The 15,223-nt window shown below is 43.5% G+C and overlaps 1 non-coding gene across 1 annotated transcript; it reads right to left on the bottom strand.

Moving 5' to 3' along the window:
- Positions 1–14,233: 14,233 nt before the first annotated feature.
- LOC149753765 (small nucleolar RNA R71) lies at positions 14,234–14,342 on the bottom strand. The gene has a single exon (XR_016409266.1). It is a non-coding gene; the product is annotated as a small nucleolar RNA R71 (small nucleolar RNA).
- Positions 14,343–15,223: the final 881 nt, after the last annotated feature.

Here is a 15,223-nt window from a genome sequence, read left to right as displayed (position 1 = left end):
ATGGATTTTGTTACAGGACTCTCCAAAACGGTAAGAAAGAATGATGCAGTGTGGGTGATTGTTGACCGCCTCACAAAATCGGCTCATTTCCTACCTTTTAGAATTGGAACCCCTTTGGACAAGCTGGCCCAATTATACATCGACGAGATTGTATGCCTGCACGGAGTACCAGTGAGCATCATCTCCGATCGCGACCCCCGATTCGTATCCAGATTCTGGAGAAGCTTTCAGAAGGCTATGGGTACCGGACTGAGGCTCAGTACAGCATACCACCCCCAGACTGACGGCCAGTCAGAGCGGACAATCCAAACTCTGGAAGACATGTTGAGGGCATGCACTGTGGACCTAGGTGGAAATTGGGATAGTCATATACCACTGGTGGAATTTGCTTATAACAATAGTTACCATTCCAGCATCCAGATGGCTCCATACGAAGCTCTCTATGGGAGAAAATGCCGATCCCCCTTACATTGGGATGATGTCGGGGAGCGAAAAATGTTGAGCCCCGAACTGGTCCAGCACACTAGAGACAAAGTGCTCCTGATTAAGCAAAGGCTTCAGGCTACCCAAGACAGACAGAAAAGATGGGCTGACAGAGGAAGAAGGGCCTTGGAATTTTTGGAGGGGAACTTTGTCTTCCTAAAAATTTCTCCATCGAAGGGTATCATCCGATTCGGAAGACACGGCAAGCTAAGTCCTCGCTACATCGGCCCATTCGAGATTCTTGCCAGGATAGGCAAGGTTGCCTACAAATTAGCCCTACCCCCAGAGCTATCAGGCGTACACGACGTCTTCCATGTCTCACTACTGTGGAGGTACGTCTCGGATCCCAGCCATGTGGTGCCACATGAGCCTCTGCAATTAAATAAAGATTTAACCTATGAGGAGGCTCCCCTGCGCATCATAGACAGAAAAGAGCAAATCCTCCGAAGGCGCACCATTCCCTACGTTAAAGTCCAATGGACCAACCACACTGAAAGGGAAGCTACCTGGGAATTGGAGGAAGAGATGCGACAATGCTACCCTCAGCTCTTCGAGAACCGAGGTATGCTTAATTTCGAGGATGAAATTTATTTAAGGGGGGAAGGATGTAATGTCCGGGCCCAATACAGACCGGGCCCAATACTGTAGGGCCCAGTTGAAGGGATTGGGCCAGGGTGAGGGGTTAACAGCCTTGCAGGCCCAGGAAGAACAGAATGCCATCTTCCCCGATGGCTGAAAAGACAGGACCACCAGATGGCCAGCGAAGAGACCCCCACAAGCATGCACAACCAGAGCCCGCCACCTCCTCCTCCTCGGCAGCTGAACCCTGAGCTGGCCTGAAGGGAGGGGCAGATGGTGGCTCCCGGGGCACTGAGGAAGGAGAGAATGCCACCTCTCCTTGTGGTCAAATCCTAAGCCAAGCTTTTATAGCCCAAAGCCTGCAAACCCCCCAACCTTGCATCTACCCTCCCTAACCTCTAACCCCCTGGAATTGCTGTACCAGGAAGCTAGGCCCAGGAGCTGGAGGTAGAAGGTACCCGCAGCCCCAGGAGAGGAAGGAGGGACTGTGAACCGAGGTGATACCCCACAGCTTCAACCGACCACAAAAAGGTAAGGCTCTGTAAGTAGGTCTCTAGGCAAGGACAGGGTGGAGGTACCCCTCTGTGGGGTATTCTCCCCTCTGTTTCACTGATGAAACAGAGGGGAGGAGACCGGCACAGAGAGGAGGAGACCGGCACGGGAGAGAGAGACAGGAGGAGGGCCGCGGGCCGGACGCACGGGCTGCAGGCCGGACCTACAGGCCGCGGGCCGGCCTGAGAACGGCCCAAGCCGAGCCCAACGCCACCCGGGCCGAGCCCAGCCGGACTCGGCCTGCGGGTGACAGGCCCCGGCCATGGCTGCCCTAGGGCTGAGGGGCAGCCAAGGGCCGCCGGGTCTGCCGTGCCGGCGACCAACGCGGCTTCAAGGCCGCCAGCCCCAGCCGAGCCCCACCTCTCCGCCGGCCGAGAGGTGGTGGCGCGACTTCCACAAGAAAAAGGGGGAAAAAGGGAGAAAAAGAAAACGGAAGAGAAAGAAGAACAAAAAAAAAAGAACAAGTACTTACCTCGGACCACGGCCTTACCTCGCCGTGGTCAGAGCCGGTGAAGACCCCCGGAGAAGGTCCAGCCTCGACCTCACCTCCCGGCCTTCCCCCTCTTCTCCGGCATTACTTCGGAGAAGGGGAGAAAGGGGACCAGCCTCCCGCCGCCGCTGCCCCGAGGGAGGAGCCCCGCTTCGGCCGGTGGATCGGAGGGCGCTCCATCTCTCCGGTTGCCGGCGAAGGAGGGGGATGAGCCGGAAGACGAAAGGGAGCCGGAGGAAGGGGGAGATGGGGAGGCACGGGCGAAGAAGGGGGCCGAAGCCTCTGGAAGCTCCCAGAAAGGGAGAAAAACAAACGAAAAAAAAGGGGCCTTAACGGGCTAGCGGGTCGGATCCAAGCCCAGATCCGAAACCCGTTAGGCCCAAATGGTTCAAATCGGTTTGGGTGAGCCCAATGTAGGGTTGATCCAAGCCCAATCGAATTAAACGAGTCAATTAAGCCTAATTGATGTTGGGTCTGAACCCAACCAAGCCTGAATGAACCCAAATTAAGCAAATTGGGCTAAATTTGAACCCAATTAAACTGGGTCCGAACCATGTTCATAACAGGTTGACCCCAGCAGGCCCAATTAGCCCTAAATCAGGCCCAGACCAGGCCCAATTGAATTGGCAGAAGGCCAAACTGGCTAGGAAAAGTGGACTTAACCACAAATCAGGCCCAACCTCTCCCATAGAGACCCAATTAGGCCTGGTAGACTCAAAGTTACTTTAATTGGGTTAAAATTTATGATAAATAGAGGATAATGTGAGTCTTATAATATGGTCCTAGGAATTAAAGACTCGTCCTCCGGACTCAAAGGATTGATAACAACTTATTGTAAGTAACCTGTTCTAATCCTGTTATGGATCATGTCATGTTATTAATGTTTCCTAAGCATTTATTTTAAGTATATATGTTTCATGCATGATATGTTACAATGCATAAGTAACTTGCATGATCTCAGAAGCTATGGCTATGTATGCAACATGATGATGCTGATATTTTAATCATGCATGTAAGTTTATAAAGTCTTAGCTAGCCAAGAGGCACTATAATGGGCTCAAAGATGCTACTGATCGAATGCAACTGAGCTGGCCTTGCTAGTAGCCGAGAATAACTTCGCTGGCCTTGCTAGTGGCCGAGAATGACTAGCTGGCCCCGCCAGTGGCCGAATGGACTTCGCAGTAGCATCCGAGAGAATGGACCACGGCATGCCGAGGGCACGGTTTCATATGCATGTTTTATGAAAATTTTTGTAACTTGCAATACTGCTTTGTTTAATTTGCATACATATTATGCCATGATGATTATCAGATAAACATGCATGTCAGCTTCTCAAACCCTATTATACATGTTTAGCCTACTAGTTGATCCGGTAGGATTATGCAGGATTACTTACTGAGCCGTGTAGCTCACATCTGTTTATGTTCCATTTTCTTTCAGATCCTAACCAATGATCACCATCAGATATATTTTTATTTTGTTACAGAGCTTCGTTATTTTTTGGAGAAGCTTATACATTTTGTACATTTGAATAGCATAGAAGTTCTGTATTTTTGGTATCAATCTTCAAGGTTGTAATGCACATATTTTAATATATGAAAGTTTGAAATCTATTGGCTACCTATTACCCCTGTACGAGGCTGCGTGCTATTGTGGGCGGTAGTCGGCAATAGTACAGCCGTGTCACGGATCCGGGTCCGGGGCGTGACAACAGCAGTCTTTGTCAAATGTAAAAACATGACCTTCCTGTGCTAGACATGAAACAGAAATCAAATTTCTGCTAGCAGCAGGTACATAATAGCAGTCTCTAAGTAATAAACTAAAACCAGACGGTAGTCGCAGAGAGTAGGTGTCCATAGCCACAGCAGCAACTTTTGCCCCGTTGCCAATCCGAAGGGTTACCGCACCTTCCGCCAGCCTTCAACTTTCCTTTAGACCCTACATGGTAGTGCACAAATGAGCACTAGAACCAGAATCTATAACCCAACTAGAAGTAGAAGAAACCGTTAGATTAGTTTCAATTATGAGCAAGTCTATACCTTCTGAAGGTATGTCACCTTTCTTGTTTTTCAGGCTCTCGAGGTATGAAGGACAGTTTCTCTTCCAGTGGCCGTCGACATTGCAGTGGAAACATTTTCCTTTGTCATTAGCCTTTTTCTTTTGAACTTCCTTCTTTGGCTTCTTGTCTTTCTTTTGCTTCTTAGTAGGCTTCTTTTTCTTCCAAGTAAACTTTCTCTTGGAACCATAAGTCAACTCAGCAGCAAGGACATTGCCCCTTGAACCTTTCAAGGCTCCTCCAGCAGTTACCAACATATTTATCAGTTCAGTCTTAGTGCATTCAATCTTATTCATATGGTTGTTTACTATAAACTGACCAAATGAATCAGGTAGGGATTGAAGGATCAGATCTACTTGCAATTCCTTGTGCATGTTCATACCGAGCTTCTCAAGCTCCTCTAGGTCCTTGATCATAGTCAGACCGTGATCATGGACAGACTGCCCCTCGCACATCTTTGCTTTGAAGAGCCTCTTGGACACTTCAAAACGAGCTGTGCGACTCTGCTCACCATACAACTCTTGCAGGTGTGCTAGTATGTCCCTAGCAGTCTTCATATTCTCATGCTGGCATTGGAGTTCATTTGACATGGATGCCATCATATAGCACTTGACTCTAATGTCATCATCCATCCACTTTTGATGCATCTCATGCTGAACATCAGTAGCACGTGTTGGTAGTGTGGGGATATCTGAATCGAGTATATAGCCTATTTTCTCACAGTTCAAAATAATTTTGAGGTTTCTTAGCCAGTCCTTGTAATTGGTTCCAGTCAATCGGTTGGTCTCAAGAATACGGGTCAAAGGGTTTGAGGCTGACATTATGATCTGCAGAGAGTAAAGATTCTAGTTAGACTTTTGTACTTGATCCTTAATCTGTTCTAAGGTCTTTTAGAACAAATGTACCTTCTACTATTTTCTCGAATTCCTCACACTCCCTTGGTAGGAAAACGGAAATCCTACACGACTAGGATTTCTAGTGGGTACTGCGGTCCCACCGATTTACATGCCACCTCACCTAACAGTTATTAGGGACACATAAACAGATGAGTGTACAACTCTTGTACAATGTTTCTTAAGCATGTTGCAGTGCTACTTGGTCTCTAAGTCATGAAGACCTCACCTAACAGTTATTGGTCCTATTTCTTAGTTAAGTCAGACCCACCGTATAACCGTAGAAATAAAGTCGTCATTGGGTCCTCACCTAACAGTTATTGGTGCCCAACCCCACCTTTACCCTACAACATCTCATATCTATAGAGAGGTCCAGTCCCCCGATGCAACTTGCCCACTGTATCCAGCGGAGACAAATCAACATCAGAAAGACCTTAGCAGCTCTACTACAGTGGAAGACCTATTGACTTAATATTGGTTAATCAGGTCTTAGTGTTTGCAACTTGAGCTCTTCATAAAAGATAATCGAACAATTGGCCAGGTAAGCAGGTGGGAGGCTTTCCTTACTCAGAGAGTAAGGTCCTAATTAAGTAACCATCTTTCATGCTTTCCTAGACACCAATTAGATCAATTAATCTAATATGACTTGCTCATGTTGGTTCACTCTCGACTTGATTGAGGAGATTTTAATTTAGGTCTCAATTGGGTTTACTACATCACATGTAAACCTATCTACCCCGCTCTCATTCATATCACATGCAAACGGCACATCACAGGCAGTTATAATTGCAGCATCAAATAAAGCCAAACTTTAAATAGGTGGCGATCATGGATTCTAATTAGATCGTATTACAAGCACATGCACGTCAATCGATCAATTGGTCTTCAACTCTTGAATTGGTTCCAAGCCTCCTTGATTCGATCTTTGATCAACTCTTGATCCCATCGCCATCAACCGCTTGGATCGCCGTTCATCTCATGCCTTGTCTTCAACTTGATCGTTGACGTACATCACATCACAGAAATACAATCAGATATAAAATAAAAATAATAATAAATTATATCTCCTTTTAGGAGGCACGCAGGCCTCTCAAAACATCAAATAAGATGCATGCAAGCATCTGAAAAATTACATGACATTACAGATCACATCGTAGGTCATTCATTATATTTGATACCAAAAGGGTTTGAATCCTATGATCATCACCACATGCAGCAATTATAATTTTCAGATCTGAAATCTAATTGATTATCTCATGACATAGGTTGCTGATCATACTAATCATGATTCTAAATTTTGTAATCCTATTAACAATGCAATTAGAATCATCTTTTTATTACATAAAAATCAGCATGCAAAAATTAGCACCCTAGAAAAAATCTGCATGCAGAAAATTTTCAGCATGCATAATCATTTAAATTTCAGATCTAATAAGCCTATTAATAATTAATCCTTACCTTAATCTACGATGCCTAGGCTCTGATACCACTGTTAGTAACCCGCCCATGCCGCAGAAAAACTTCAAAAATTTCAGATGCAGTGGAAGAGGCATGCGCGGGATCAACTGTTCATCGCATGAACGTTGTTTAAAACTGTTCGTAGATAGATAAGGATTAAAAACTTTTTAAAAACATTAGAAGATCAGATCTTCACCTTGTGCGGGTAGATGATCACCGCAAACTGATGATCGTGGTTTTTGGATGAAGGTTCGCTTGAAGCCGTTCAAGTGTCGGGCCTCTACGGGTATCCACACAAAGCAGGAACCGATCAAGCTTCTTTGTCTCCCCGGGGTGCTAGCTCCCTTGTAGAGATAACTTTTAATGGCTGATCTCCTCTCTTTCATTCAACTCTTGAATGTGCTTGAGAGGAGGAAGAAGAAGGATGAAGAATAGTAAAGGAACAAAACCCCTGCAGCCTTCTTTCTTTTCCTTGCGTTGGAAGGAGGAAGGGAGGATGAAGAGGCCACCTTTCTTTTTCTTCCTTTGCTTGCGGCTGAACAAGGAAAGGGGAGGAGAGGGGGCCACGAATTGGAGAGGGAGAGGGCTTCAATGATACCCTAGGTCAGCCCCCACGCCTCCTCTTAAATAGCATGTGGAGCTCCTACAAGTAGGAGCTCCTTGATAAACTTCCAAGAGGGGCGCCGGCCACTCTTCTTTGCCGCACGAAGCAAGGAAAAGGAGGAGGGGCGTGTGCCCCTCCTTCATGGTTAACCTAATCCTCCTTTAAGGAGGATTAGGAAGGTCACTCATGGTTAGATCCTAATCTAATTAGGCTTGGACCAAGGGTGAACCAATTTGGGTTTAATCTAGGTAAGTCCTAATCCAATTAGAACTTAATGAACCATGACTCAATTGAACCCTTCAATCCTAATCCAATTAGGAGTCTTGTTGATTCATTAGATTAATAATTAATTAGGACCTAAGAAATCCTAATCCAATTAGGACTTATTTAATTTTGGTCCTAATCCAATTAGGACTCTGATAGGATTTCCAGTCCTAATCCAATTAGGACTCTAGGAATCCTACTCTAAGTAGGAATCCTAGTCCTACTCCAAATAGGATTTCCAGTCCTAATCCAATTAGGACTCTAGGAATCCTATTCTAAGTAAGAATCCCAGTCCTACTCCAAATAGGATTTTCAGTCCTAATCCAATTAGGACTCTAGGAATCCTATTCCAAGTAGGAATCGTATTTAAGTCCAATTAATTAATTTTCTTTATTCCTTCTTCAACTGTTTATCAATCGAATTGATTATTTGTGATTCCTAATCATGATTCAACCATCGGATCGGTCAGTGCTTCTAATATGTGTGACCCCATAGGTTCTATTCTGACTGGTAGTGAGATATAATGTGATCTCTATCACAATACCATTGAAAACTCCTTTTCAATGGGTTGGAATGATTCCAACTCTACTCATCAGGATTTATCGATCATCGAGATAATCTCTATGAGTCCCACCATCCACCAGTGACACCTAGCAGCATGTAGTGGCTACCCAGCAGAATAGAATGATGAACCTCTAGGTGCAGTTATCATGTGATACAGTCCTTCTATCGTGGATCCCTACAAGACGGAGGTCATGGATAACTCGTCAAACTCCTTCGTCTGTCATATGTCAAGATTTATTCGACTTAAGTTCGAGAGCGGAGAACTCTTTCTCCACTATGCAATCTGCCCCGGCCGAGGTCTTACGAACTCAGTCTTATAAATCACATAGGATCTCTTCTTATCTATCAAGGTCGATAGATTTCTTATAGGTGCATACCCTACTCCTACAGTGAACCTACTGCAGCCAATCTACACTGCATGGACCCATATGGCTAGAGACCATGTATATGTGCAGTCAAACTACAATAACCTCACTGTGAGTAGCCGAAGCATCGCAGGTCAAAGGACCAGTCACACTACTGCAACATCAAGCTAGTCACTGACGAGTGGATAGACATCCAAGTGACTTCTTATCTTGGTCACGCTCAGTACCCTTATTCTTAACAAGCACCTACACTATTACTTCAATGTCGCCACACTGTGGACTCGAGTCTCATCCATCCATAAGGAAAGCAATGTGTGCACTGATCGGATCGATCACCGTCCTTGTGATGATCCATTGATCAGGAGCATTCAGAAATTAATCACCAATGATGCATGGCTCAAATTCTTAACTCTTAAGAATATGCATCATCATCGTATTAATTCTTGGACGATTCATAGACACATAAACAATATGAATAAAAAGATGCCTTTTATTTATTCAATAATCAATAGTCAAGTACAAAATTATGTCCCTAGAATTAACAATGTGTCAGCCAGATTGGCTTATAGGGCATACATCTAACAAATAGCCATCGAGAAAATAATAGAATTTGTCCTGCAACTCTTTCCAAAACTTGGTCTAGGAAGGATAGGAAAAAGTGATATTTCCTAGTGACCAAATTCAATTTTTGGTAGTCAACACACATGCGCCAACTCGTCGAAACACGAGTTGGGACTAGTTCATCCTGCTCATTTTTGACTACCGTAAGATCCGACTTCTTAGGAACGACTTGAGTAGCACTTACCCACTTGCTGTCGGAAATTGGGTAAATAATACCCACGTCAAGCAACTTGAGGACTTCTTCTTTAACCACATCTCTCATCGTAGGATTCAACCTGCGTTGCATTTGCCTTGTGGTTTTGGTGTTGTCCTCCAAATATATTCGGTGCATGCAAATTAAAGGGCTAATCCCCTTCAAGTCGGCAATAGACCACCCTAAAGCTCCTTTATGATTCTTTAGAACATAAAGTAATTTTCTTTCTTGGGCATGATCAAGATCAGATGAGATGATTATAGGAAAAGTGCCCTCGGGTCCAAGAAAGGCATACTTGAGTTCCTTTGGTAAAGGTTTCAACTCGAGCTTAGGTGCTTGTTCATGGGATGGTACTATCTTTGCTTCTCGAGGTGACAACTGTTCAAATTTCTCTATTCTCGGTCTCCACCCATTGACCATCATAACATTCGAATTATCTAAAACAGGTGGGACCACATCATCAGCAGTACCTTCGGAACACCAATCTATTAAACCATTATCGGCCGATTCAGTAAATGTTTCTTTTAACAGATATTCTTCCGCAATGGTTTCAACCCATTCAACTTCCTTACTTTGTTCATGATCACTGGGTTGTTTGCCTACACTAAAGACGTTCAGTTCCAAGGTCATATTGCCAAAAGAAAGCTTCATGACACCATTCCTACAATTAATCAATGCATTAGAAGTTGCAAGAAATGGACGTCCTAAGATGACCGGAATCTGAGATGGTGAATTGGAAGCCGGATGTATGTCCAGTACGATAAAGTCGATAGGAAAATAGAACTTATCTACTTGGACCAACACATCTTCGATAATTCCTCTAGGAACCTTCACTGACCTATCAGCTAATTGTAAGGTCACAGTTGTTGGCTTCAACTCACCCAAACCGAGTTGCTCATATACCGTATATGGCAACAAGTTCACACTCACTCCTAAATCTAGCAATGCTCGCTCAATCCTAAAATTGCCAATGATGCACGAGATAATTGGGCAACCTGGATCCTTATATTTAGGAAGAATGTTATGCTGTAAAATTGCACTCACATTTTCAGCCAGAAATGCCTTCTTCTTGACATTTAAACGACGCTTAACAATGCACAAATACTTCAAAAATTTTGCATATGAAGGCACTTGTTTGATTGCATCAAGAAGAGGTACATAGATTTTTACTTGCTTAAAAAGCTCAAGAATTTCAGAGTTTGGTTCAAGCTTTTGCAAGGGCTTTAATCTTTGTGGAAATGGTGCTAGAAAAGGACATTTAATTTTTTCAGTAGATGTTGGTACTTCAGTTTCTTCGTTATCCTTTTCTTTTATCTTGGGAGGGTCAGAATCAGGTATGACTTGAGTTTGTTCTGGGACTGGTCGGTCAATAACCTTTCCACTTTGCAAAGTTATTATACTCTTCGCTTGTTCTTTATGCGAAGTTGAAGATGATGCATTGCTACCGCCATAGACTTGAGGGTTAGGTTGTGGTTGAGCTGGTAGCTTATCCTTCTCTTGAGCACTTAAAGCAGTGGTCAGCGTTGTCAGTTGATTCTTAATTCATCATTGATTTTAGCTTGACCTTGCATGAAAGATTGCAAAGTTTCTTCGAGACTGGATTTTTGAGGGGGTGCGTGTGCATAATGAGGTTGCGGAGGTGGAGGAGTTGGGTTATATACTTGTTGAGGTTGGTCATTGATGAGAGCACAAAAGTGCGATCTACACACAGCTTAAATTAATATTATTTTCAACAAATAATGATAAAAGAGCTGCATTAATTTCATATTTTTTTTATTTGGCACAAATCAGAGATAAAATGCACATTTGGTATAATTGGGTTCAGAAAGATGCATAACCCCAAATCATACGCACCCAATCTCACTATGGCTTGGTCAAACCTATCATTCATCGAGCTAACAACCACGAGTAGCAGCCAAGCCTAATCACACTGGAGCAACACTTGGTGACCATTCAAAGGGAACGATCACAGCCATCCACCCTTTTGGCAAGCGATCAACTCTCCCATCCTTGCAGCCCGTGAAGCTTCCCAGCCGCCGTCCGGAGGAGATCGCGATCCGTGACCTGCGCCCATCTCACGCTTCTCCCAGCCACCCGTGAAACCCCCAGCATCCCGTTGATCTCGCCTGCAGCCATTCATGACCATCTCGGCGACCTCCCCAACAGCCCGTGATCGTCTCCCAGCTTCCTCCATCTTCGTTCTTCAGCGTGCAACCACATATCCTAGCGTCCACCCGAGCCTGTGAAGCCGCCCAGCATCCCGCATCGTTTTCTTTCCCCGTTTCAAGCTTCCGCAGTCAACGTCTTCCCTGATCCCAGCCTTCGCGATTCATCCGGCATCCATCTCGTCCGCGTTGTCCTCTTCCACAGCGTCGCACCCGATCGGCTCCAGCGCCCGAGCCTGTGAAGCCTCCCAGCATCCCGTCTCCATCGTGTCCGCTTCTCCCGCGCTCTCAGCCATCTGCCGGACCAGCATCAGACCCCCTCAGCGCGAGCAATCTGCCGTGATCCAGCCTCCCACGATCGCTCCTCCTCAGCCCCAGCCCGCGCCTCCTTCCTTCCGCATCCAAGGAATCACGCAGCCAGCTTCCTTCCCGCAATCACCTCCACAGCTACCTCCCGAGATCCCGCACCCGCTTCTCCTCCACTCCATGCTCCGGCGATCTATAAGAAGGGGAGGAGGAGGAAGAATAGGGGAGCTGATTCGGAAGAAAAAGGGAGGCGTCGGGCTGCTGCAGGGGAAGAAAACAAGAAAGAAGAAGAGAAAGGGAAACAGGGGATGCCCTGTTTCCGAAAATAAAAAAGAAGAAAAAAAAATATAGAGAGTGAGAAAGGGAGGGATGTTGATGTTTGTAATGTCTTGCTAATTCCTTTGGCAAAGGGTGATGGATGAACCCTTGTCATGTTGCTTTCATCAAGTACACTCTAAACTTTAATTCTAATTGTTTTATATCCATTGGTATATTTTGGGTTCTTGCATATTTATTTATTAGATAGATCTTGCATGGTTTATATATATTGATGCATGGATTATTTCGATGCTTGATTTGTCGTAGACGTAACCGGCACGATAAATACTTGGATATTTAATTCATGTTTTCAGATTGTATACTCCATGATTAGAACTACCCCATCTTGTTAATCCTTAATCAAGAATCGCCGAGTTTATTTGTTGAAAGTAATATTGTCAAGGAAGATTCCGGATCCCTAGCCTTCTCTATATTCTTGAACGTTGTTTAATCACATATTATTCTCTGCTTTTAATTTCTAAAGATCGACTAAAAATTACATCGAAAGATTACGCTAATAATCCATAGATCGTTCCCTGAGGAATCGACCTCGGACTTCCGAGTTATACTACTTGTGCGATTCTCCTGCACTTAGGAGAACAGTTTTATTTTTGCACCAAGTTTTTGGCGCCGTTGCCGGGGAACGGCTGAGTTATTAGTATAATTTTAGATTTAATTTTTACCTTAGTAGTTAGTATTTTTCTTTTGAAAAAAAAAAAAAATTGCATCTTTACTACTATTTTTAATTCCCTGCACAGTTTGCATCAAACTCTGATATCATAGAAATGAGCAGTCTGATTTGACTCAAATTTGGTCAGCTAGTGCACGACACATTGTTGAATAATCTGAACGGTCTGATTGACATTTTGAGACTTTTAAGACCATTAGATTAATATAAAACCTTGCTGATTTCTGTTTTAAATTTTCTGCATTTAATTTTTTTAGAATCAGAATTTATTGTTATTATATCTCATTAACCCTTGTTGCTAATTAAAAATTGAAGAAAAGAAACCTTAAGAACAGATCAAGGGTGATTATTCAAAAATAAAAAAAAAAGAGGGAAAACCTAAAATTTCAAATTTCAAATTTCAGAATTCAAATTTCAAACTATAACTCACAAAATTTTTTTAAAAAAAATAAATAAATAATTTGCTTGATCACCTATTCAATGAAATTTAATGTCATGTCATAAAATATTAAAAAAAAAATATCTTGATTGTTGCATATAGTATAAGGCATCAGCATAAAATATTCTAAGGGCTGAACCCATTTAAAAAGATAAGGTCGGGATTTCATCGCTCGTCCTTAGCCCAAAAATCACCCCAGTGCATAAATGTCCCAAGCTTAACTAAAATCAACTAGACATTAGCCCCTAAGGACATTCGAGCTCAATAGGACGAAGATCACCGAAAGTTGCACCAATTTCGCTCTGTGGCTTAGTTGATGTCTAGGCAAGCTTTGTCCCTATAAGGGAGACAGTTCATCTGTTCGAGGCAAGTGGGTTTTAAGTGGGACCTTTGCGAACGCATCGTGACCCCTCCACTTACCTGGGAGCTTACCTGGTCAACTCGGTTCATTAGACCGGATTGGAGGCTTAGGTGTCCTCTTCAAACCAGTTAGGAGCTGTCTAGAAATTTAAGAAAAACATTAGAAATTGAGGTGTAATGTTTTGTTGCATGTTTGATTGTGAATAGGATTTTTGTTTTAGGATGTCGTTTTAGGGTATCTTTAGTTGGTACTTATATTATTTTTTTTTAAAAAAAAAGAAAAAAAGAAAAAAAAAAGAGGGGGAAATATTTTGCATGCTAGAGTGGAATAGGGATGACACTGGTCGATTAAGTCGTACAACTTTAGATCATCCCTTAGGACATACCTCTGAAATTCCTTCGCAGTATCTCACACCTTGTGAGATGGCTGATTTAAATGAAGATGCGGGGAGTCACCACAATCGAGAACGAGAACCCCATGTTATGACTCTAAGACAATACCTACAACCGGCTAGGACTAGTCAGCCTTCATGCATAACTTTTCCTGATAATGTAGGACATTTTGACATCAAACCCGGGGTAATCCAATTGCTGCCCAAGTTCCACGGGTTAGAGTCCGAGAGTCCGTATCTTCATTTAAAGGATTTTGAAGAACTGAGCATTACATTTAGAGTGCCAAATGTCACCGAGGATGTCCTCAAGTTGACATTGTTTCCTTTCTCTCTAAAGGATAAGTCCAAAACATGGCTAAACTCTTTGCGACCTAGATCAATAAGAAATTGGCAAGATATGCAGAGAGAATTTTTAAAGAAGTTCTTCCCCACACAAAGGACTAACTTTTTGAAAAGACATATCAGCAATTTCCAACAAAAAGATAATGAAACATTTTATGAATGTTGGGAAAGATTTAAAGACCTTCTTCTCTCATGCCCTCATCACGGATTTGAAACTTGGAGAACCATTAGCTTCTTTTATGAAGGTTTATCTCCACAGTTGAAACAATTTGTAGAGATGTGCAATGGTAGATTCTTAGAAAAACAACCTGATGAGGCATGGGAGTATTTGGATTCCCTTGCTGAGACTGCCCAACTTTGGGATAACGGGGATAGAAACAATAAGTCTTTGCCTAAGCCTACTAGCTCTGTACAGGGAGGCCTTTACAACCTTAGAACTGAGGATGATCTTCATGCTAAAATGGCAGCCCTCACTAGGAAGGTAGAAGAAATTGAGCTTAGGAAGGTTGAGCCTGTCAAAACTATAGAGCTTAGAAACGAGTGTTGTGGTATCTGCGATATGTCGAGTCATACCACTACAGATTGCCCCACCATACCGGCATTCGAAGAAGTCTTGCACGATCAAGCAAATGCTATGAACTCCTACCAAAAGCCTTATAACGATCCATACTCGAATACCTATAACCCTGGTTGGAAGAATCATCCAAACTTTAGGTGGAGAAACGATCATCCTCAACAGTCACACCATTCAGCTCCTCCACCTGCACATCCTACTTATGCACCATCACCTTCTCAAAAGCCAAATATCGAGGATACCTTGCAATCCATACAAACTTTTCTACAAGGTCAAGCTAATATCAATGCTCAAAATACTCGAAATTTTGAAGACATAAGGAACCAATTGTCAATGTTGACTACCGTCCTAAGTACCCAAGAGAAGGGTAAGCTTCCAGCTCAACCCCAACCTAACCCACAAGTGCACGGTAGTAATAATACGGCTCCTTCTAGTTCGCATACAGAGCATGCAAAGAGCATCATGACTTTGCGTAATGGGAAAGTCATTGATCAAACCGTCCCATCAAGACCGCAAG

Source organism: Phoenix dactylifera, chromosome 4 (assembly GCF_051530095.1).
Source record: "Phoenix dactylifera cultivar Ajwa chromosome 4, Ajwa_hap1_PhDact_Kaust_v1.1, whole genome shotgun sequence".
Classification (NCBI taxonomy): domain Eukaryota; kingdom Viridiplantae; phylum Streptophyta; class Magnoliopsida; order Arecales; family Arecaceae; genus Phoenix; species Phoenix dactylifera.
Note: the sequence above shows the minus strand (reverse complement) of the source record. Positions and strands in the feature narration are given on the sequence as shown.